The sequence below is a fragment of the Pristiophorus japonicus genome, chromosome 8, assembly GCF_044704955.1.
Source record: "Pristiophorus japonicus isolate sPriJap1 chromosome 8, sPriJap1.hap1, whole genome shotgun sequence".
In the NCBI taxonomy this organism is placed as follows: Eukaryota; Metazoa; Chordata; class Chondrichthyes; family Pristiophoridae; genus Pristiophorus; species Pristiophorus japonicus.
Genome location: NC_091984.1, coordinates 233017799 through 233042458, shown reverse-complemented (window position 1 = coordinate 233042458; position 24660 = coordinate 233017799). Strand labels below are relative to the sequence as shown.

The window sequence follows — 24660 nt, the reverse complement described above, 5'->3', positions numbered from 1 at the left end:
AGATCTAGTAGGCAACCACTCTATCAATGTCCTTTCATAATTTTAAAAACCTCTATTAGGTCTCCCCTCAGCCATCTCTTTTCAAGAGAAAAGTGACCCAGCCTGCTCATCCTTTCTCCGATGGATACAACCGATGGGCATATAGCGTGTGGCAGCTCGGCCCAGAAATCGGCGCGGTCCCAGCCTGCAAGACCATCAGCAGGCCGGGGCCATTGGAGGGAGCAGCGCGCGGCGGCATACCACTGCAGGGAGCAGCACGTGCTGCTGCAGGAGGGCGACGGCTGCGAAGCCAGGTCGCTGATTGCAGTGCGGGCAGGCACAGCAGGAGGGGCGAAGGAGCGGCAAGGGTTTGTCGATGGAAGTGACCGGGGGCTCAGAAGAGGCGTGAGTTTGGGGCCCAGAAGAAGTGAGGGCCCAGGGGCAGCACGGACCCGTCCACACTGCGATATGTGTGCACACGAGGTCCGTGCAGCAGAGCGGTCTCCAGTCGTCTTGGGTAACCTTGCCACTGGACCAAGAACTCGCTCTGTCAAGCCCGGGTGGTGGCTGGTGTGTAACGGCCACCACACATAAAAAAAATCCACACAGGCATCTACCACCCTTTAAGATGTAGTTTGGGATTTGGAATATTGTTTCAATGAAGGACCTCTGTGAACTCATCCCTTTTTGGTTTGGAAGCAAGTCATCCTCACTTCGAAGGACTGCCTATGATGATGATAACCTCACAGTTCTGGTATCTTGTTGTTTTGTGTGCAGGAACTGATTTTTATAGGAGTTTATTCATCAGGATAAGGATTACATTTAAAAACAAAGTTAAAAGGAATGGCAAAATATTTATCCAGTGTTCAGCCTTCCTGTGCAAAATGCTGTGCACCATTCCAGCCCAAGAGAAGCATACAAGCTGCTTTGAAACCGCTGCCACTGCTGAACTGTAGTTAAGCATCACAATTGAAGGTGCCCTGGGCTGAATCACTTGGCACATTTCCCTTCAATCCTGTGGGGAGGCCTCTGTGCAGCACCTCTCTGACAGGGCTTGGCTAAAACCAAGAACTTGCCTTGGGCGTAGCTACATAAAAACGCTATTTGGAACAGAAACTTCCTAACCTGAAACCAGTGAGAATTTGCAACAACGACACTATCAAGTGCAGCAAGTCCACTACCGACATTTCAACTGCTGCAGTTTTAAAAGCCTGTTCTTCACATAATATGCACTGGACCATGATCACACATCAAAACTCTCTTGGGAAAAAAAACACATAGATGAACATAATCTGTGAATTTCTGCTCCCATCTTTGGTTGTACACACTGACATTATGATCACACTACAAAGCGCTCATCAAACTGCACCTCAAGTACTGTGCCCAGTCTGGTCACAGAGACACCAGGAAGATATTTTGAACACTGGGAGCAGTACAGAGAAGAGACTCAGTTTATTGGCAAGGTTGGAGTTACGAGGAACGACTGGAGAAATTCAAGCTCATCAACTTTCAGATGATCTTATTAAAATAAGGTAAAGGACATGGATAAATTAAATGCATAAAGCGACTTTAAATTAAATTGTCAGAATCAGACAATGGACACAGGCTCAAACTAGTAAAAGGAATTGATAAAGAAAATTCCCAGATAAAATCATGGTGGCAAGAACCCCAGAATCAATTGGATGCTACAAGACATCTGGAGCTGGGGGGGCTACTGTATCTTCCTGTATGAATGAAATCGATGGGCTGAATGGCCTTCCTCATCCATAATCATAATGTGATCTTGTGACCAAAGCTTCTGTGATCGCCTCCAAAAGGCTTTTTAACAGATGCTACTGTCATTGTACCAGCCCCCACTTAGCTAGGACAATGATCGATGTATTGAAAAGGTTTACTTTGACAGTTATCTCTTAGAAGTTATTCAGACAATCGTATGGGTTTGAACATGATGCTCCCAGGATGCTATTAACCGAGCCTTTCACCACTGTTTTTTGCTTTTGGTGCAGCCAACAATATTTCACAGCTATATAGTAGGCTAGGACCACAGAAAGTGCCACGTCAATCACTCCTGGGGATACGTCTGTACTATTCACAGCTGTGTGGCACTCTTGGAATAAAGAGCACAACCTGATGCTCCTCAGGAAGTATTTCAACAATGCAATGTTAAAATGCTAATTTGGATGAGGAATGTCGTGACACAACACATTCACAAACCTAAGTGTGCCTCATTGCATTATGGAATCTGCACAAGGGGAGCTAGACAAAGCAACGAGATAGGGGGGTGGGGATGGGGGGGGGGGGGGGGAGTTGGGGAGGTGAGGAAAAAGAGAGAAAATAGACCCATGATGACTTCTCTGAACAGACTGCTTTCTTGGGGTTAGTCCCTTGGGAGCACAGACCCAGAATATTAAGATGGTGACTGACCAGACCATCACTGTAGAGTCGAAATTCAGTCCCACCATTTTTGAGGCGGTGACACCGGCTGAGTGCCGATTTTAACGCCATGCGGTAGGTGCCCCCACAAACTGCAAAATTCAGTTTTGCCACCCAAAGATGAGGGAACAGCGTTAAAAGTGGCATTGCACACTCATCCTCGGGCGCCAATGGAGCAGGAGCTCAGGAAACCTTTTCAATACATAGATCATTGTCCGAGCTGAGTGGAGGCCTACCGAATTTCCCTCACCCACACTTCCCCACTGGTCCCATTAATATCTAAATGCTAAAAAAAATATTAACCACTTACCTTGATCCCTGGACGCTACCGCCCGGGATCCCCGGTTTCCCACCACCTTTCCCAGGCTGTACGCACACCTGCCTGTAAGGCCACTGTACAAATATCGCAGCAGCGGTGGCATAGGGGCATTTCACGCTCGATGATGTCACCACGTGGGTGGCGGCCGAACGCGCAGCGCTACAACTTGGTGTCACCCCCACCACCCAACTAAATTTCCAGTCAGCCCAGGAACCCAGTCACCGCCAACAGTATGGACTTAGCCAGTGGCAACGGGTGGCGTTAAAAAACTAATTTCGACCCCTGTCATTTTTGGAATTTTAAGTGCGATTATCAAATTATAATTTTCAAACTCATGGCAAAGTCCTGCTTTAGGAGTTTACACTTCACTATGTGGAAAATAATTATTCCTGTTAAAAGTTGTAAAATCGGTTAAATATTTCTGAAATGGATTTCTGTCGAAGGAGTTAAGCCTCTAGTGGCACATACACTCTCCGTGTTAACATTTCTTAACTCAGAAGGATTGCCTTTATTTAGTTTCAATTGTCATCTTCCCATAATGTGGTAGCTGCTATGGGCTGGAGAAGAAAAGAATCAGAACTGGTTTTCCACATCTCATCAAATCAGCTGTGGCGCTTTTATTGTTAAATGGACTGTTGACATTCACTGTGCAGGCTTACACATGAAGAATAGCCACTTGAGGGAAGTAGTGGAGGGCTGCGGGCACTTGTGGAACTAATCCAGCACATCGGTTTGTTCAGGAGAGGAAAGAATAGGTGGAGTGGAGGAAAAGAAAATTGACCAAAAATCAATTCTAAAATATGCTTTGGGGCCCAACATATGACATGCGTGATAAATTTAATCCAAGTGCTTGATTTTATTCCCACCCCCATACCTGTGTCAGTTGTGGCTCAGTGGGTAGCACCATCACCTGAGTCAGAAGGGTGTGTGTTCAAGTCCCAGTCCAGGTGCTTGTGCACATAAATCTAGGCTGACCCTCCAGTGGGAGTGCTGCACTGACGGAGATGCTGTCTTTCGGGTAAGATGCTAATCTGAGGCCCCATCTGCTCTCTGGTGATAGATCCCAGGGTGCTATTTCAAAGAAGAGCAGGGGAGTTATCCCTGGTTTCCTGGCCAACATTTATTCCTCAATCAACAGAACAAAAACAGGTTATCTGGGGATTATCACATTTGTTTGTGGGAGCTTGCTGTGCGCAAATAGGCTGCCGCGTTTCCTATATTACAACAGTGACTACACTCCAAAAAGTACTTCATTGGCTGTAAAGCACTTTGAGAAGTCTTTCTTAATAATGTGGCTCACAAGCAATGTGTGGACTTTGGGCCCTGGCTGTTCACCCAGCAACACCCCAATGGAACAGTTACTTACATCTCATTCTACTGGGGTCACCTGCTTGAATTTTTAAGACCTGGTTGGCTGGCAAGATCTATTCTCAGTCGATGGAAAAATTCTAATCTCTACCTGTAGCTGATGATTGGAAAGTGCTTTTTTTATGAATTCAATTGCACAAAATCAAAAGAGTTTGTCATTTAGCAGTCGTGGCTGGTCTTTGAGGCCCACAAAAACAAAGTTTGGGAATGCCTGGATTACAGTGTCTGGCCCAGTTATTCATAAACTAAGTCCAGTAATTTTATCGATGAATTGACCATGAACAAGTAACGGAGTGAAATAATTTCTAACCATGAAAATGGTGAACACAATGCATTCAGAACCATTAGGGATGGGTATCTGGAATTTGGCTGGGACTCAAACTTCAGTGAACTGAACCAGATCTTGGGCTTTTCACGCTAACTTCAATTCTAAAAAAGGAAAAAGCACAGACGATTAGAAACATGAGAAGCACAGCTTTTGACGATCCATAGACCAAAGATCTTAGTGCTTAGCACTAACAAGCACAGGTCGACTACTGTTCAGATATGTCTTGTAATAATAAGGGGACAAGAAACAACATATTGGGCAACTGCAAGCTTTTCCTTGGACACGATCCCCACACAGAAATAAAGGTGGATGGAACACAAGATCGAACAAAAATAATGAATAACTGAAAGCAATTGCAAGGCATTAATCTAATCAAGGGGTTTTAGATGTTGTTGGAAACAAAGCTCGTGTTATTTGGAATTGTGATGTTCGCGTCTGAATTACATTAAAGCCATGAAACTATTGTTCGGTATTATTGCTTTTAGGAAGAATATTTATGGTCTTGTCTGGATGAGGGACAGGAGTTTATTCTGTGCCAGTTTTTAGTGCTCACAGTCCACATGGAGGCCAACTGCAAATGCATTCCAGGTCCTTCACAAGCGAGAATGTTCACACAAGCATGTTAATAACTTTCATCTTTTACTGCTATTTAACTCTTAATTCTCTGTCCAATATAAATATATCTAAAATAAATAAATAAATGGAAGCTTTTACAGAGGCACTATCTTCATGCAAGAAATATTCGTTAAGTCTTTTGTTGTCTGGAAATGGAGAAGTGTCACAGAGCTGTGCATATTTATCCCCAAAACTATGATGCACTCAAGAGGTGATGATGTACATTATTTTCCCCAATTTATACTCGCACTAAGTTTTGCGCTAACATTAGCAATCAAAGGAATTTATAGCCCATACCAGGATTGCCCAAGTTTCTGTATTTGCGGACTACATCGTCAATTCAACACATGACACTTGCCAGGAGTTCTCTGGGCCGCGTATAAACTTTAAATCAATGTTCCTGAAAATTTCAGGTGGTTGATATTATGTCTGTAAATCTGTAATTACCATGTCTAACCACCAGGGGGCATATCCCCTGTAGTCCCACAAACCCTTGGGAGGACCTGTATATAAGGAGGCCTCACAGGCTGGAGAGGCACTCTGAGATCTGTAATAAAGGACTACGGTCACACTTACTTTGAGCTCGCAGTATCTGGTCTGACCCTTTATCCAAGACATAACAGCTAATACGAACAGCGTTTGGTGTTCTGATATACAATTTATTCACGAGTGAGGCAATAATGCCAAAAACAGCCCTTTCCAATCCTCCAGGTATACACATTACAAACCAGCAACTATTTAAAAAAAATACAAGGAAAAATTTGCACGGCTATGGGGAAAGAAATGGGAAGTGGGACTAATTGGATAGATCCTTCAAAGAGCCAACACAGAGATGATGGGCCGAATGGCCTTCTTCTGTGCTGTATGATTCTATGATGAGCACTAATAGGACTGAGTTGGCTGCGTAGCCTGGGTTTCAAGAGCTGGATCACTGTGGCTGAGGAATTACAAGAGGTCTACAGAGTATAATGTGCTGCATTTGAGATCAATTGAAAAATGGTGTGCCAAGAGCTTTTACAATGATTAAAAACTTGCGCAATAAATAAAATTAAAGGAATTTAAACCTGTCCTGTGGATCATCACCTGCACCAGCGTGGCAGAAATGGGAGGAATAAATCTGCTTCACGTCACAATCCCACAGATTTGACACGACAAATGGTCGATCATGATTCGATGTATGGTAAAGCTTAATCCACAAGTCCCTCAAGCTATCTTCATAATTTATAGTGACAGGATAAGCCGCTGATGAGGGGGCTTCACTTCACAATTAGGTGACCCAATTTACCTCAATTGTGTAAAAACGGCTGCTCGTGACCTTTTGTTTATTCAAGGCTGCATAATTGAATTTAAAAGCAAATCACTCTTTTCTGATGGATTTCAACTAGACGCCTGCAGAACTGTGCTCTGGCTAAAACAAAAATATTGCACAGCTAGGTCATGAAAGGAAGAGAGTCATGCCAGAGGCAAGCCAGGCCCCTAAAATACAAGGATAAAGACAGTTTGCTACAGCAAGTACAGTAGAAGCAGATGTGTGGAAACCATGAGTGCATCACATATGTAAGCACTAAGTGATCCAAGGTATCGAAAGTCATATTAGTAATGTTTTATGAACACAATGTAATGAGTCTTCAGAGCGAGATAAAACGATTGTCAATTTATACAGACAGTGTGTTCTCAAAAGAAATAATAAGCTACTTATTCGTCGGGAAACTGTGTCACAGTGCCGGCTCACCCCAGCCAGTGAACACACTGGGGCTGAAAATCCAAGGGCCATGATCCTGCCAGTTATGTTGAGAGGGTGCAAGACTGCCCTATGCCCTTCACCGCTGTCTCTGCATCTCTTCTGAAAATATTATATTCAGGTATATTTAATTGCTAATCCTGCCTCAGCTGAAGCTGTGCTTTAATTACATCTATTATATCATGATTTATTTAGCATCGATATAATTTGATACCTTACAACATGAAAAAAATCCATAACTGTTCCATTGGCTTGCCTCTGGTTTTAAAAAGATTCTCCAGCTGAGCCAGAGCCAATATGTCAAGGAACCAACTCGAGAGCTGGCCATCCTAGACTGGGTGATGTGTAATGAGAAGGGAATGATTAGCAATCTTGTTGTGCGAGGCCCCTTGGGGAAGAGTGACCATAATATGGTAGAATTCTTTATTAAGATGGAGTGTGATACAGTTAATTCAGAAACTAGGGTCCTAAACTTAAGGAAAGCTAACTTTGACGGCGTAAGGCGCGAATTGGCTAGAATCGACTGGCAAATGTTACTTAAAGGGTTGACGGTGGATTGGCAATGGCAAACATTTATCACATGGATGAACTTAAACAGTTTTTCATCCCTGTCTGGAGTAAAAATAAAACAGGGAAGATGGCTCAACCGTGGCTAACAAAGAAAATTAAGGATAGTGTTAGATCCAAGGAAGAGGCATATAAACTGGCCAGAAAAAGCAGCAAACCTGAGGACTGGGAGAAATTTAGAATTCAGCAGAGGAGGACAAAGGGTTTAATTAGGAGGGGGAAAATAAGAGTAAGAGAGGAAGCTTGCCGGGAACATAAAAACTGACTGCAAAAGCTTCTATAGATATGTGAAGAGAAAAAGATTAGTGAAGAAGAACGTAGGTCCCTTGCAGTCGGACTCAGGTGAATTAATAATGGGGAACAAAGAAATGACAGACCAACTGAACAAATACTTTGGTTCTGTCTTCACGAAGGAAGACATAAATGACCTTCCGGATGTACTAGAGGACCGAGGGTCGAGTGAGAAGGAGGAACTGACAGATATCCTAATTAGGCGGGAAATTGTGTTGGGGAAATTGATGGGGTTGAAGGCCGATAAATCCCAGGGCTTGATTATCTGCATCCCAGGGTACTTAAGGAGGTGGCCCTAGAAATAGTGGATGCATTGGTGATGATTTTCCAACAGTCTATTGACCCTGGATCAGTTCCTATGGACTGGAGGGTAGAAAATGTAACCCCACTTTTTAAAAAAGGAGGGAAGAGAGAAAACTGGTAATTATAGACCGGTTAGTCTGACATCAGTAGTAGGGAAAATGTTGGAATCAATTATGAAGGATGAAATAACAGCGCATTTGGAGAGCAGTGACAGGATCGGTCCAAGTCAGCATGGATTTGTGAAAGGGAAATCATGCTTGACAAATCTTCGAGTTACATCCTCAAAAAATTCCAGTAGAATGGACAAGGGAGAACCAGTGGATGTGGTGTATTTGGACTTTCAGAAGGCATTTGACAAGGTCCCACATAAGAGATTGGTATGCAAAATCAAAGCAAATGGTATTGGGGGTAATGTACTGGCGTGGATAGAGAATTGGTTGGCAGACAGGAAGCAGAGAGTTGGGATAAACGGGTCCTTTTCGGAATGGGAGGCAGTGACTAGTAGAGTGCCACAGGGCTCAGTGCTGGGACCCCAGCTCTTGACATTATACATTAATGATTTGGATGAAGGAATTGAGTGTAATATCTCCAAGTTTGCAGATGACACTAAACTGGGTGGTGGTGTGAGCTGTGAGGAGAATGCCAAGAAGCTGCAGGGTGATTTGGACAGGTTGGGTGAGTGGGCAAATGCATGGCAGATGCAGTATAATGTGGATAAATGTGAGGTGATCCACTTTGATGGCAAAAACACGAGGGCAGAGTATTATCTGAATGGCGACAGATTAGGAAAAGAGGAGGTGCAACGAGACCTGGGTGTCATGGTTCATCAGTCATTGAAAGTTGGCATGCAGGTGCAGCAGGCGGTGAAGGCGGCAAATGGCATGTTGGCCTTCATAGCTAGGGGATTTGAGTATAGGAGCAGGGAGGTCTTATTGCAGTTGTACAGGGCCTTGGTGAGGCCTCACCTGGAATATTGTGTTCAGTTTTGGTCTCCTAATCTGAGGAAGGATGTTCTTGCTATTGAGGGAGTGCAGCGAAGATTCACCAGACTGATTCCAGGGATGGCTGGACTGACATATGAGGAGAGACTGGATCAACTGGGCCTTTATGCACTGGAGTTTAGAAGGATGAGAGGGGATCTCATAGAAACGTATAAGATTCTGACAGGACGGAACAGGTTAGATGCAGGAAGAATGTTCCCGATGTTGGGGAAGTCCAGAACCAGGGGAACACAGTCTTAGAATAAGGGATAGGCCATTTAGGACCGAGATGAGGAGAAACTTCTTCACTCAGAGTTGTTAACCTGTGAAATTCCCTGCCGCAGAGAGTTGTTGATGCCAGTTCATTGGATATATTCAAGAGGGAGTTAGATATGGCCCTTACGGCTAAGGGGATCAAGGGGTATAGAGAGAAAGCGGGAAAGGGGTACGGAGGTGAATGATCAGCCATGATCATATTGAATGGTGGTGCAAGCTCGAAGGGCCGAATGGCCTACTCCTGCATCTATTTTCTATGTTTTTATGTTTCTCGGTAATTTTAGTGCCTGTCCAGTTTGATCTCAAATCTTTAGAGGGGAAAGTCAAAAACACAACAGCAGTCCTGTTCGACGAACACAGCACGATTGTGTAATTCGGGAAATATGAAGTTGCACAGATCTTGGGTACATGCAATGTTAACTGATCTTGGCTGAGGTGACAGCGAGGACACTGCAACTGACCTCAGCTTTACCAGACAAGGGAGAGGAGAAGAGGAGATTTGGGTTTCTGTTCCTGATCATCGCGCAGTGACTCACAGTGCAAAGTGGGCATGTGACGACATCAGTCAAGGACAGGATCAGACTTAGCTGCTAGGTTTCCTCTCCCACCGTCCCTCGGTTTAGTCATGGTATTTGTGTGGGTGACTTCTTAAGAGAAATAAGAATGAGGAACACCATTTGACATGTCTCGGGTCAAGTATCTAAAAAATTCTATTGGGTGAGAAATATTGAAAAGACTTGGCAAAAGAACCAGAGGAGGGATGAGGAGAATTATTTTTATATAGCGAGTTGTCATAATCTGGAATGCCTGAAAGGGTGGTGGAAGCAGATTCAATAGTAACTTTCAATTGGATATATACATGAAAGGGAAAAATGTGCAGGGCAATGGGTAAATAGTGGGGGAGTGGGCTTATTGGATAGCAGTTTCAAAGAGGCAGCACAGGTACGATGACTGAATGGCCTCCTCCTATGCTGCAAGATTCTATGATTTGTGCACACACACTCCGGTTGACCAGAAATAACATGCAGCTCACCCCAGATAGAGAGACTCACACAGTCATGATTTTCAATGGCAGGAAAAGTTGCTATTGACACATTACCTTCTCTGTTGCTTTACCCGACTTGGAAAACTATTCCTTTAACTTCTTTCCCCTATTTTTCCTTTATTGATAGAGATGGATTAAATTATCTATAAATATACATCTGGATAAAATTATTTAAACTTTAAAAGAGAGACCAGGGCATCAAGAAGGCCGAGTAAAACTGAAGTCAATGGGATTCATGGGGAAAACTCGCCACTGGCTGGATTCATACCTAGCACAAAGGAAGATGGTTGTGGTTATTGGAGGACAATCAGCTCAGCCCCAGGACATTGTTGCAGGAGTTCCTCAGGGCAGTGTCCTCGGCCCAACCATCTTCAGCTGCTTCATCAATGACTTTCCCTTCATCACAAGGTCAGAACTGGGGATGTTCGATGATGATTTCAGTGTTCAGTTCCATTCGCAATTCCTCAGAAAATGAACACAAGAACAGAAGAAATAGGGGCAGGAGTAGGCCATATGGCCCCTCGAGCCTGCTCCGCCATTTAATACGATCATAGCTAATCCGATCATGGACTCAGGTCCACTTCCCTGCCCGCTCTCCATAACCCCTTTTTCCCTTATAGTTTAAGAAACTGTCTATTTCTGTCTTAAATTTATTTAACGTCCCAGCTTCCACAGCGAATTCCACAGATCCACACCCTGAGAGAGAAGAAATTTCACCTCATCTCAGTTTTAAATGGGTGGCCCCTTATTCTAAGATCATGCCCTCTACTTCTAGTCTCCCCTATCAGTGGAAACATTCTCTCTGCATCCACCTTGTCAAGCCCCCTCATAATCTTATACCTTTCGATAAGATCACCTCAATCTTTTGAATTCTAATGAGTAAAGGTCCAACCTACTCAACCATTCCTCATAAGTCAACCTCCTCATCTCTGGAATCAACCTTGTGAACCTTCTCTGAACTGCCTCCAAAAGCATGTATATCCTTTTGTAAATATGGAAACCAAAACTGCACGCAGTATTCCAGGTGTGGCCTCACAAATACCCTGTACAACTGTAGCAAGACTTCCTTGCTTTTATACTCCATCCCCTTTGCAATAAAGGCCAAGATTCCATTGCCCTTCCTGATTACTTGCTGTACCTGCATACTAAGCTTTTGTGTTTCATGCACAAGTACCCCCAGATCCTGCTGTACTGCAGCACTTTGCAATCTTTATCCATTTAAATAATAACTTGCTCTTTGATTCTTTCTGCCCTCACACTTTCCAACATTATACTCCTTCTGCCAAATTACTGCCCACTCACTTAGCCTGTCTATGTCCTTTTGCAGATTGTGTGTGTCCTCGTCACACATTGCTTTTCCTCCCATCTTTGTATCGTCAGCAAAGTTGGCTACATTACACTCGGTCCCTTCCTCCAAGTTGTTAATTGATTGTAAATAGTTGGGGTCCCAGCACTGATCCCTACAGCACCCTACTAGTTACTGATTGCTAACCAGAGAATGAACCATTTATCCCTACTCTCTGTTTTCTGTTCGTTAGCCAATCCTCTATCCATGCTAATATATTACCTCCTACCCAGTGAATTTTTATTTTGTGCAGTAACCTTTTTTTGTGGCACCTTGTCAAATGCCTTCTGGAAGTCCAAATACACCACATCCACATCTACTGGTTCCCCTTTATCCACCCTGTTCGTTACATCCTCAGAATTTGAGCAAATTTGTCAAACATGACAATGAAGCAGTCCATGCCCGTATACAGAAAAACCTGGATGACATTCAGGCGTGGGCTGATAAGTGGCAAGTAACATTTCACACCACACAAGTGCCAGGCAATGACCAACTCCAACAATCGAGATTTTAACCACCGCCACTTCCCATTCAACATTACTATTGTGTTCCTAACACAGATGAGACTGCACACAGGGAGGTTCGAGCAACAGTGACCTCAGTCTTTATTAAGACACTCCAGAGTGAGGAAGAGGCTTATATACAGTGCTCCCAAGGGATGCTGGGATCCCTTGGAACTTCAGGGGATGCGCTCCCTGGTGGCGGAACATGGGAGTGCATGCTTTACAGATACACAACATCACTCCCCCGCAAAGTCAAAGTGAAAACTATTTACAAGGAGAGGCCTTTCTTTCCCTGGTGGACCGCCTCGGTACAAATGTCTGTTCTGGTGTGTTGGCTGTGCCCTCACTGGGCTGGCGTGTTGTTGGCCCTACAGGGCTGCTGGGTGAGCCTGGCCTTGCTGGGCTGTTGGGCATGATGGGTTCAATTTCTTGGTCCAGGGTGGTGTCGTTGATCCTTTGGGTGTGTATTGTGGGCTCGAAAAAGGTGGTGTCTGTGAACCGCAGCCTCGTTTAGTTCAGGTACTTTCTGCAAATTTGTCCATTGTCTACAAACACCCTACTCCCTTCTTTAGCTATCACCGTGCCCGCGATCTACTTGGGACCATGTCCATAGTTTATCACATACACAGGGTCATTCAGATCAATACCGGGCCACCATACGTGGGATCTGGCTATCGCTTTCATCATTATTATACCCGGGTGTGTGCTGTGGAGATCAGAGATGAACGGCTCCCTGCCCTTTTTGGGTAGCAGTACGCAGTTGCCCCACAACAGGCAGTCTGCCTGAATGGACAGCTCATCCTTCCGCCGCTGGAACGGCTTGATTAACTCTTGCATTTCAACAGGGATGCTGGCCCAGCTCCCATGCAGTACACAGGTTTTTTTTTTTTTTACTCGGGACAGCAGAGGATCTTGGCTGGTCGAAGTCCTAATCTGGCGGGCCGTGACAGGTGATTTATCATTTTCAAACGCTTCCATGACCATCAACAAGTCTGCGGGTTGCGCCACCATCAATAAGTTTGCAGGCTGCACCAATTCCACCCCCGCGGTGGGCAATGGTAGCCGACAGAGCATCCGCACAGTTCTCGGTGCCTGGCCTGTGGCGGATGGTATAGTTATATGCTGATAGCGCGAGTGTTCACCTTTGTATGTGGGCTGAGGCATTAGTATTTATCCTTGTTTTCAGCGAACAGGGATGTGAGGGGCGTGTGATCGGTTTCCAGCTTAAATTTGAGGCCAAACAGGGACTGATGCATTTTCTTTATCCCAAACACACACGCTAATGCCTCTTTCTCAATCATGCTGTTGGCCCTCTCGGCCTTCGACAAGCTCCTGGAGGCACAGGCGACAGGTTGCAACTTTCCTGCAACGTTAGCTTGTTGTAATACACACCCAACTCCGTACGATGACACATCATATGCGAGCACGAGTCTTTTACACGGGTTATACAATCCAAGCAGCTTGTTGGAGCATAAAATGTTTCTGGCTTTCTCAAAAGCAATTACTTGTTTTTTTCTCCCATACCCAGTTCTCACTATTACGCAATAACACATGTCGGGGCTCGAAGAGGGTGCTTAACCCAGATAGGAAGTTACCAAAATAGTTGAGGAGTCCCAGAAATGACCGCAGCTCCGTGACCTTCTGTGCCTGGGCGCGTTCCTGATAGCCTGTGTCTTGGCGTCTGTGGGACGAATGCCGTCCGCTGTGATCTTTCTCCCCAAAAACTCCAGTTCTGTTGCCATGAAGATGCATTTCGACCTCTTCAGCCGCAGTCCTATGCGATCCAGTCGCTGGAGGACCTCCTCCAGGTTTTGTAGGTGCTCGACGGTGTCCCGACCCGTGACCAATATGTAGTCCTGAAAAACCACCGTGCGTGGTTCCGACTTGAGTAGGCTCTCCATGTTTCTCTGGAAGATCGCTGCATCCGACCGAATTCCAAACGGGCATCTGTTGTAGATGAACAGTCCCTTGTGCGTGTTGATGCAGGTGGGGCCCTTCGAAGACTCATCCAGCTCTTGAATCATGTAGGCAGAAGTCAGGTCGAGCTTGGTGAACGTCTTGTCTCCTGCCAGCGTCGCAAATAGGTCATCTGCCTTAGTAGCGGGTATTGGTCCTGTAGCGAGAAACGATTAATAGTTACTTTATAATCGCCGCAAATCCTGACCGTGCCATCACTTTTGAGTACTGGAACAATCAGGCTGGCCCACTCGGTGAATTCCACTGGGGAGATGATGCCCTCGCGTTGCAGCCTGTCCAGCTCGATTTCCACTCTCTCGCTCATCATGTGAGGTACCGCTCGAGCCTTGTGGTGAATGGGCCGTGCCTCTGGGACCAGGTGGATCCGCACCTTCGCCCTGGAAAAGTTTCCAATGCCTGGCTCAAAAAGGGAAGGAAATTTGTTAAGAACCTGGGCACGAGGCCTCATCGCCATGTGCTCGCGCTCGGATGTCATCCCAGTCCCAGTGGATTTTGCCCAGCCAGCTCCTTCCAAGCAGTGTGGAGCCATCGCCCAGGACAATCCAGAGTGGCGGTTCGTGCACCGTGCCCTCGTAGGTGACCTTGACCATGGCGCTGCCCAGTACAGTGATGAGCTCTTTGGTGTACGTTCTCAGTTTCGTGTAGATGGGGCCCAGGGCTGGTCTGAGTGCCTTGTTGCACCACAAACATTTTTTTACTCATGATGGATTGGCTAGCGCTAGTGTCCAGTTCCATGGCTACGGGTAAGCCATTCAATTTTACATTTAGCATTATAGGTGGACATTTCGTCGAAAATGTGTGCACCCAGTGTACTTCAGCATCTGCCTCCGCTCTGAGGCACGAAATTGCTTTGATCCACCAAGGACCAATCTTCTCTGCCACATGGTGGTTAGCAGGTTTTGCAGAGCTTGCAGCTCGCTCGTTGGAAGTGCCCCATTGTTCCACAGCTCTTGCAAACATACCTTTTGGAGCTGCATGAATAGGCTGAATGGCAGCCTCCACAACGCCAACAAGGTGTGAATTGCCTTGCATTCATCCTTTGTTGGGGATTCAGTCATCTGGGTCACCTGAGGCCTGCTGGCAGTCGCAGACTCGTGGTTTCTGCCCTGTACATTTCTGCTCGCAAACACAGTTCCAGTTCATTTATGAACATTGCTAGCACTGGTGTGCGGAGAGATTTGTTTGCGGTTATCACTGGTGGACATAAATGCCTGTGCTATCGCAATGGCCTGACTGAGGGTCGGTATCTCCACAATCAAAAGTTTTCATAAGATGGTCTCGTGGCCAATGCCTAGTACAAAAAAGTCTCTGAGCATTTGCTCCAGGTTGCCATCAAACTCACATTGCCCTGCAAGTCGCCTTAGCTCGGCGGCGTAGCTCGCCACTTCCTGACCTTCAGATCGCTGGCACGTGTAGAACCGATACCTTCCCATCAGCACACTCTCCCTTGGATTAAGATGCTCCCGAACCAGTGTACACAGCTCCTCATAGGTCTTATCTTCTGATCCGGTGAAACACACAGATTCTTCATGAGGCTCCAGGTCGGTGCCCCGCAGACCGTGAGAAGGACCGCTCTCCTTTTTGCAGCGCTTCCTTTTCCGTCCAGCTCATTAACTACAAAGTACTGGTCGAGCCATTTGACATAGGCTTCCCAGTGCTCACCCTCCGAGAACTTCTCCAGGATGCCCACAGTTTGCTGCATCTTTGCGTTGGATTCATATACTCGTCGCCAGTTATTGTGTCCCTAACACAGATGAAACTGCACACAGGGAGGTTAAAGTAACAGTGACTTCAGTCTTTATTAAGACACTCCAGAGTGAGGAACAGGCCTTAGGGGACGGCTTATATACAGTGTTCCCAAGGGATGCTGGGATCCCTTTGGACTTCAGGGGATGTGCTCCCTGGTGGCGGAACATGGGAGTGCATGCTTTTCAGATACACAACAATTACCATCGTGGAATCCTACAACATCAACATCCTGGGGGTCACCACTGACCAGAAAATTAATTGGACCAGCCACATAAATATTATGGCAACAAGAGTGGGTCAGAAGCGAGTGTCTCACCTTCTGACTCCCCAAAGCCTTCCCAGCATCTACAAGGCACAAGTCAGGAGTGTGATGGAATACTTTGCATTTGCAGAGTGCAGCTCCAACAACATTCAAAAAGCTCAACACCATTCAGGTCAAAGCAACCCGCTCTACCACCTTAAACATTCACTCCCTCCACCACCGGCACACTATGGCTGCAGTGTGTACCATCTACAAGATTCACTGCAGCAATTTGCCAAGGCTTCTTTGACAGTACCTACCAAACCTGCGACCTCTACCACCTAGAAGGACAAGATCAGCAGGAGCATGGAGACACCATCATCTGCAAAATCCCCTCCAAGTCACATATCATCCTGACTTTGAAACATATCACTGTTCCTTCATTGTCGTGAGGTCAAAATCCCTGGAATTCCCTCTCTAACCGCACTCTTGGAGGACTGCAGCGTTTCAAGAAGGTGGCTCACCACCACCTTCTCAAGGGCAATTTGGGATGGGCAATAAATGCTGGTCTTGCCAGCAACGTCCACATCCCAGAACAAATAATAAAAAAAAACATTACCTGCACACTCTGCGGAGTTGATTCATGCTATCCAGCCAGCTTCTTGAATATTTCTCAAATAATATCCACAGTTTAAAAAAAATCCATGATTCTAACTACGCCTAAATGAAGTATTTCACAATTAGATCAGAAATTGTCCATATAAAACACACTGAAGTACTGCTTCTTTTGGAGGCCCATTTCACGCAAGTTCAATCAGAAGGTACATCTGTACCAACTGACTTGGCGAGATTCTACATTCACTAAAATCACTGCACAACTTCATCTGTCTTTAATACCTCACCGAATCTATGTCCCTTTTTTCTTTCTTTCGCTCAATTTTGAATAAAGTAAATCACTGATAACACAGACTCTTATCACAACATTATTTAGTTGCTATATTCAGTTGTCTCTATGATAATCTTGGTTTTGTGCTAGGAAAAAAAGTCACAATTCAGATTTAGCTCCAACTGAGTCAAAAATGCCATTTAAAGAACACAATCAACATGCACCACTTTGTTGTACCCTGTATTGACATTTAATTTACTGGATTTGTCTTTGCAGCTGTGCCTGTGTCTATGGCATAAAATGCAGCAACATTTACCCCAGTGATGCTGTGTATTCTTCTTCTTCTTCTGTATGGTAATACAGGTGCAGCGTCGAAAATCCAGAGTTCCGGAACGATCAGTGGCAGGGTTGTCCGAAAATCAGTAAAATGTTCCCGAATCGGGACCTGCCGACCTAGGAGCCCCGCCGCCACTGCCCTGACCTCGGGGCCACCTCGCCAGCCCATCCGAACACGTCCTTGGCGGGGGCCCCCCTCTCTCTCTTCCACCCCCTCATCTTTGACGTTATGAAATCCAGAAATACTCGAACCTGGGCTTGAGTTTCCAGATTCGTGACGTCAGAAACATGTTCGAAAGTCCGGAAAAACACGAAGTCCGGAACGGCTTCGGTCCCGATGGTACTGGATTTTAGGTGCTGTACCTGTAGCAAAGCAGATCAAGTGTCCATATCAAAGTCAGATATCCAGGCCAAAGTTGCTGGTGTAACAGCATGGATTTCTTGTAGGCTGCCTGCAAATTTCTTCTGAGGGCAGTGCTAAATGATGTTCTCCAGGGTCTGATTAAGAGCTCAAAGTCACATGATGGGGATATTTTAATCTTTCATCTATGGAGAAGGTGGCAGCTTCCCATAACTGGTTCTAAGGCGGTTGAAGAGTGTCCACTGCTCTGAAGGTTTGATCATTCAGGTGTACTGTGGGGTCCTCTATAAAGAATCCATCACATATATCGCAGTTCTTCCAAGCATTTTGCCATCGGTCATCAAGGCTGAAGGGCTTCAGCAATGGTCCAAAATGGCCTTCTAGATTTCAGACAGGTTGATGGTTAGTTGGTCAAGTGGGCCTGGATTGGCATGTCTTTGTTGAAGTTGCGGTTGTATTTGCTGGAGACTGCATATTTGTGGTGTAGGTGTGGTGGTGTAACCAAGGTATTGGTGTCAATAAAAGCATACCGTGATAATTATCATAGAATTCATCTGGACATCAATAGATTTGACAAGGTGTTACGCCACCTTCTTGAACTGCTGCAGTCCGTGTGGTGAAGGTGCTCCCATTTGTGCTGTTAGGGAGGGAGTTCCAGAATTTTGACCCAGCGATGAAGGAACGGCGATATATTTCCAAGTCAGGATGGTGTGTGACTTGGAGGGAAACTTGAAGATGCTGGTGCACCTGCTGCCCTTGACCTTCTCGCTGGTAGAGGTTGTGGGTTTTGGGAGGTGAATACTCCAAAGCTTAACGAACAGTCAACTTCTTCCATTTGGTCATGTAAAATTGTCAAGTTTCATTCATCACATCGTTTTGAAACAAAGCAAAACTGCATTGGAGCTTTACCGACAGCTCAGAGCATTAATGTAATATTAAATTTGATGGAACATCAGATCCTTGGTATTTGCAATGTAAAAGGACATCAGCTGAGAGAGCAGTCGGTGGGGTGCGGGGGGGGGGGGGGGGGGGGGCTGGCGGAGAAAGAGAACAGCAATTAGCCTCAGTGTTACCAAGCTATGAAGGAGAAAATAAAAAGTGATCAGCCTGAGTTCCTGCTCCTCATCGCTGCCCAGTGCCATCTGGTAGAAAGTGGGTACGTGAGAACATCAGATGTTCCTTCTCCCATTTTCCCCTGTTGAATAGTCGGTTTAGGCTTATACATAAAGAATGATATTTGGGAGCAGTCACAAGATAAGTATGGATGAGGAAGGCCATTCAGCACATCTTAGGTCAACCATCCAAAAAATTCAAGTCACCCCATCACAGCATTGAACTGTTCCAAGGCTTATGCCTCCATTGCCCCATCTCGACTGTTGACCATTATGCCTCTAAATTATCCACTTGGACTCAAAATTATCTTCATTGACACATAACATAAGAACACAAGAACTGGGAGGAGTAGGCCATACGGCCCCTCGAGCCTGCTCCGCCATTCAATAAGATCATGGCTGATTTTTTTCCCTCAACTCCACTTGCTCATCCAATCCCTATATCCCTTGATTCCCATAGAGTCCAAAAATATATCTGTCTCAGCCTTGAATATACTCAATTACTGAGCATCCACAGCCCTCTGGGGTAGAGAATTCCAAAGATTCACAACCCTCAGGTGAAGAAATTCCTCCCCATCTCAGTTTGAAATTGCCAACCCCTTAACCAGAGACAATGCCTCCTAGTTCTAGACTCTCCAGCCAGGGGAAACAACCTCTCAGCATCTATCCTGTCAATACCTCTCAAAATCTTACATTTTCAATGAGATCACCTCTCATTCTTCTAAACTCCAGATAGTATGGGCCCAAGTGGACAAAAGAACTGCATCAATATGTGCTAAGCATTTGTTCATTCATTCAAGGCCTTTGTATGAAGAAGAATTTGCCTTTTCCTGGTTTGAAACTGCCTCATTCCCCTAATGGTGATATGTGGAAACTGGTCATTCAATCTCCAAATTATACATATACCCTGAAAAACAGTGAAAACGGGGCAAAATCCTTCAATTGACAAATCTTTTTAATACATCAACTGCTGCTGGAACTGACTGTTTGACTGAATTCAAGACTATTTCAGCAAAGCTGGTTGCTGCATTTTCACTCCAATGGTAGCATCAATGCAAAGAAGCATTCCTTTGCACCAACACTGTCGTTATGTGGATTAAATCTCGAGTTACAGGCTGTAACACAGATGTCACCATTGTAATGTAAATGTACCCAATGGATAATGCTCAATCAACCGGAAATGATAAACTTCAGTTGGGCTAAAGAATATTTCATTATGGCAGGCTGACAGGAAATTACCTGGAAAGCAACTTGAAATTGTCTTGTGTACAAAAAGAACTACACTAGTAAAGCAAAGTCATTTTTTATCCTCATTCAGAAATTGTAATAACAAGTTTCTTATGTTAAAAAAACCCAGAATATTGTTCATAATACTGGCAGCATCAAAAATAAAAGGCATATGAATCTGCAACTGCCAGCTCACTTTTAGTATCTGTTTACTCAAAAGTAAAGACCCATACAAAACCATAGTTAGATTAGTGTTGGATATAGTTTACTTATGGTGCGTGTGCGTGTGCGTATAGCTGAAATTTATTCAGAACAGAAAATAGTTCAGGATCACAAAACTCTTTTTATTGCCAATTTGAAAACCTGGGTCTCTGTCACAAGTTTTGGGTTTATTTTTTCGCAGAAATAAAATGGGAGAAAATCAGTGGAGTAAAAATGAAACCCCCAAAAACCCAGGCAAAAGAAAATCAGTAAAAGCGAATTTTTAAATTTGAACATTGCCAAAACACAAGAAAACGAGCAAGGATACAGTTTGGCCAAAATGACATCCCACAAATTCTTAAACACAGTTCATGGACACCATTGATGTGGGCTCAACACCAGACAGTTATTCACCCCCTGGTAGATTTTTTAAAAATTAGAAGTGAAATTGAACTTTCTGGTGTGACTCTAGCCACTTGCCCGCCACTATGATAGCAGGATAATAAAAATTGTGTTCAACCTTTGCTTTGCACCTCCCACTTAAGCAGCATGCATTTAGCGAGAAAATGACCTGACAGAACAGCTGTGCCACAAGCATTGAGGCCCTTGAAATATACAGTTCACCAACAGAGTGATGCTGTGTCAATTCCAGTGCAATGATAGGAATAGATTCAAAGCGTCAGAATTACCCACCTATGAAATGGCTTGCAGCTTTCTTCAAAAACTACTGTGCATGCACACATGACACAGAGTGAATGCACGCACATCAGAGAGCCACGGAGTTCTGGAAGAAATTGAAGTGTTGCTGTCTGTGGCATGTGTAACTCAGCTGCCATGGATGGGGCAGTGACATTAACAAGGTAACTGTTCATTGGTTACCTTCTAGCTCTCCCACAACAATACATTGCGTTTACATCGTGCCTTCAATATGGAAAGAATCCCAAGATGCTTCACAGAGGACAAAGGACCTTTTATTAAAAAAAGGAGCGAGGAGAAGAGACCAAAGACTTGGCTGAATGAGGAAAGGAAAGTGGAGAAGTGAAGCGTGTTGCAGAAAGTTGGGCTGAGATGGCTGGCTGCTCTTCCACATTAAAAAATGTGCAAAAAATTGCTGCTGTAGTTGCCCAATCCCTGAACTTCAAAGTAATTTGTTGACTGCGAAGTACATTGGGCTGATTTGGAGAGAAGTGATAAATATGTTCTTGCTTTCTTCTTTCTAATATGTTCTTATGACAGCAACATAGCCTGAGGACATAATGGATTGCCATCAGTGTCGTCACTAGCATTTCAGTAAAGCATAATGGTGTATATGAAATCTTTCTATTATGTTCAGTTGAACTCTGGGAAAAAACACAATGCAATTATAAATGTTGCCTTTCCCAACTAGAGTTGTGTTTGCAGAGAGGACTTTGAGCAAATTCACATTAGACTGAATTACTGGTGGTTGCATCAACAGCAATTTGAAGTGACAGTTTAAAGCACCACACAAGCAGTGCAGTGCATGACTACTCGAATGTCGGTTAGTATACAATTTTTCCCATAGCATTTAGAGCACTGCTACCAATCTATATTTCTAAGTAAAATATGTTAAATGTTTTTCCGATCACTACTTTCTTCAGGTGCTATTTCTGTCATGCTCGGAAGACAGAGAGAGGAGGGACAACTGTGTCTCTGTGGTCTCTGCTCTGAATGAGAAGATCATGGAGGTGGATCCACATAATAGAAATCCTGAAACTGCTGGGTTTGGCAGCTGGTCCAATCTGCAGGTCCCACGGCCTTCGGTGGGAATGGCCTCCAGAACCCAAGAATCTAAAAAAGTGATCAGCACCATCAAACTTTCCTGGCAAGTTATTCTGACCTGCTAAAACTTACCTGTTGACTTTTGCTGAAGTCCTCAAATTTTCCTCTTGGAGAGAGGTGGCGCTGTAGTGCTGCAAGCAAGTCATCCTAACTTACTTCTTCAAGCGAGGTGGCACTGCGCTTTAGTTTATGTCACCTCCTGAGACAGGCTCCATTTCAGCTCCTGGGGAGTTCCAGTGTTAGGTTCGACAGTCAGCAGGAGCCAGCTTCAAGGGTCATATGCGTTTTAAAAATATTTAAAAAGTTACTTGCGCTTAAAAAACATAAAGCCAGTTCCCGCTGAGTGTCAGAATGCAGGTTTTCAGACTGTTGGAGCTGGATACCCAACAACGATAACTTGTATTTACATAGTGCCTTTCACGTAGAAAAACATCCCATGACGCTTCACAGGAGTGTTAGAAGACAAAGAATTGACACTTGGGTCCCATTCTGGGGAAACTCAGATAGTTCTGCCCATTCTCTACCTGCTGGCTGCTAGACCCTTCCCTCTCTCCCTCCCTCCCTCTCCTGCCCTGTCCCCCCCAATTCAGGACTATGCAACCCCTACCCCCCACCTCTGGCAGTATAACTTCCAGACCCAAACCCGAGTCACCATGCTTTGTACACTAAGAGCTGGTACCTGCTGGGAGTGGAACCAATTTAAATTACTCGAGCACTTTAAAACTATTCATAATTAATTAAAAATATATGTTTAACTCTCAAAATTCATTCGTAATTTGGAGCCATTCCACTCACATCAGGAATCAGCTTTTAGTGATGTGGGTCAGGTGAATATTCCCGATCGTTTCCCCTGTATTTCCCTATAGAAAGCCCTGTAGTATTTAACTCTTGTTTTCCCCGTTGAACTGAAACAGATTTTGATAATGGAAATGCCCTAAAAGATTTTCAAATCTTCCACAGAAACAAGCTGAATGATTCTGCTTTACTCCTTTTAACCCCTGCATTACTATTGGCAGCACCCGAGTGTCCTTGTCTTTCTCCGTTGCCCACCCCCCCCCACCGCAATCTGGATTCCACCCAACATCTCTGCTCCCATTTTGCGCCCATGCCCTCACCAAACCCTCCTACTGGCTCTCCCACTGTTCCTGCTCTCAGATCCTGTGCCTTTCTGCCCGCTCAGTCTTATCATCTCCTGTTGGCCCATCCACCCGAGTGTCTGTACCTTTTACCCACTCCCTCCAGTCTCCCATCATCCTGAACACTTATGCTTTTAACTTTCTTGCTCCCTCCGACCACATAACTCAGAAGCCATGTTATACTCCACTCACTCTTACCCGCACCTTCCCCTTGTCCCGAGTGCTACCTTTCCATCCGCTCCTGCGGCCTCATCGCTGAACGGCCTTCTTTCCCCCCCGCCCCCATGTCATCTCCCACTCTGAGCGCCCATCGGTTTCCCCCTCTCAATGCTCCATTCTCACTGTTACCACATCTCACCACTCCCAAACCAACCACCCAGTGCTAAACTCCAACTCACTTACCACTCCGAATCTCTATTGCAATCAGCACCTTGCAAACCCGCGACTTCTCCCACCTCAAGGGACAAGGGCAGCAGCCGCATTTGCACACTAGCACCTTCAAGTTGCACACCATCCCGATTTGGAAATATATTGATTTTCTTTCATCGTCATTGGGTCAAAATCCTGGCACTCCCTGCCGAACAGCACTGTTGGAGCACCTTCACCACACGGACTGCAGGTGTTCAAGAAGGTGGCTCACCACCACCTTCTCTCGGGCAACAAGGGATGGGCAATAAATGCTGGCCTCGCCTGCGACATCCACATCCCAGGAACGAATATTTAAAAAAAACTACCACCACCAACCTCTCTGCACATCCATTCTTTCCTTCTTCTCCCTCCATTCGATGTTTTATACCTCCCCAACACCGAACACAAACTCAATGCTTCCTCTTTCACACATTAAACCTCAAATTCCAAATGGGACCCATTCGCCTTTGAAAGCAAATCTTTCACTTAAACATTGTGGAACAGAATTTCTGATGCTCCACTCCCAGCACCGTGTTTCGTGTGATGGAAGCATTATTTGGAAAAAAAAAAATCAGACCTGAAGGTTACTGCATCCGATTCACATTTCACCCAATTTTCTGCTCAAAGAATCGAATCAGTGGGAAATCGGGCCAGCCGTAAGTGCTAAATTTCACGCCCAATGTTCCAAGTATTGCTCCAGTTGCATGAGCCTGCCCTGAATTTTTCAATGCATCTGCCGAGGAAAATAAATCCATCGGCAGCAAGCATTCCACGTCATTCCCAAGACCACCCCTGAAAGTGTCCTCTTACCTCAGTGCAGTGAATACACCAGTCTCCACCAATGTTCCCTGGAAGATGCACTTGGTTCTGCGTGCGGCTGGTTTCTTTCAATGTGCGGTCACTTTAAATTTCTGTGCAAGTGCGGTATTTCCAATGTAAAAGCTGGTGAGCAGTCACTTGCAGATTACTGTGTGGCCACATACACGAGCAGCTTAGTGAGAACATCAGTCTCCATTCCAACACTGCGCTGAATACCAGAAAACTGTTGAAACTTTGTGACAACATGAGCGATTTCAACATCACAAATGGAGCTCCACCACTGGATGCAGTACTCCCCTCATCCAAGTGTGTGA

General features: G+C 45.1%; 1 protein-coding gene across 4 annotated transcripts in view; it reads right to left on the bottom strand.

The window, feature by feature from the left end:
* Nucleotides 1-24660, bottom strand: part of tango2 (transport and golgi organization 2 homolog (Drosophila)) — a 208682-nt gene that overhangs the window by 175804 nt on the left and 8218 nt on the right. The window contains exon 1 of one of the 4 annotated variants that reach the window (XM_070888081.1): nucleotides 4410-4428. The exons of 2 other annotated variants lie outside the window; for them this stretch is intronic. The gene's annotated coding sequence lies outside the window, so the exon portion shown is untranslated. Of the gene's footprint in view, nucleotides 1-3605; nucleotides 3770-4409; nucleotides 4429-24660 lie in introns of those variants that run through there. One more of the 4 variants, XM_070888080.1, reaches the window with a different exon arrangement.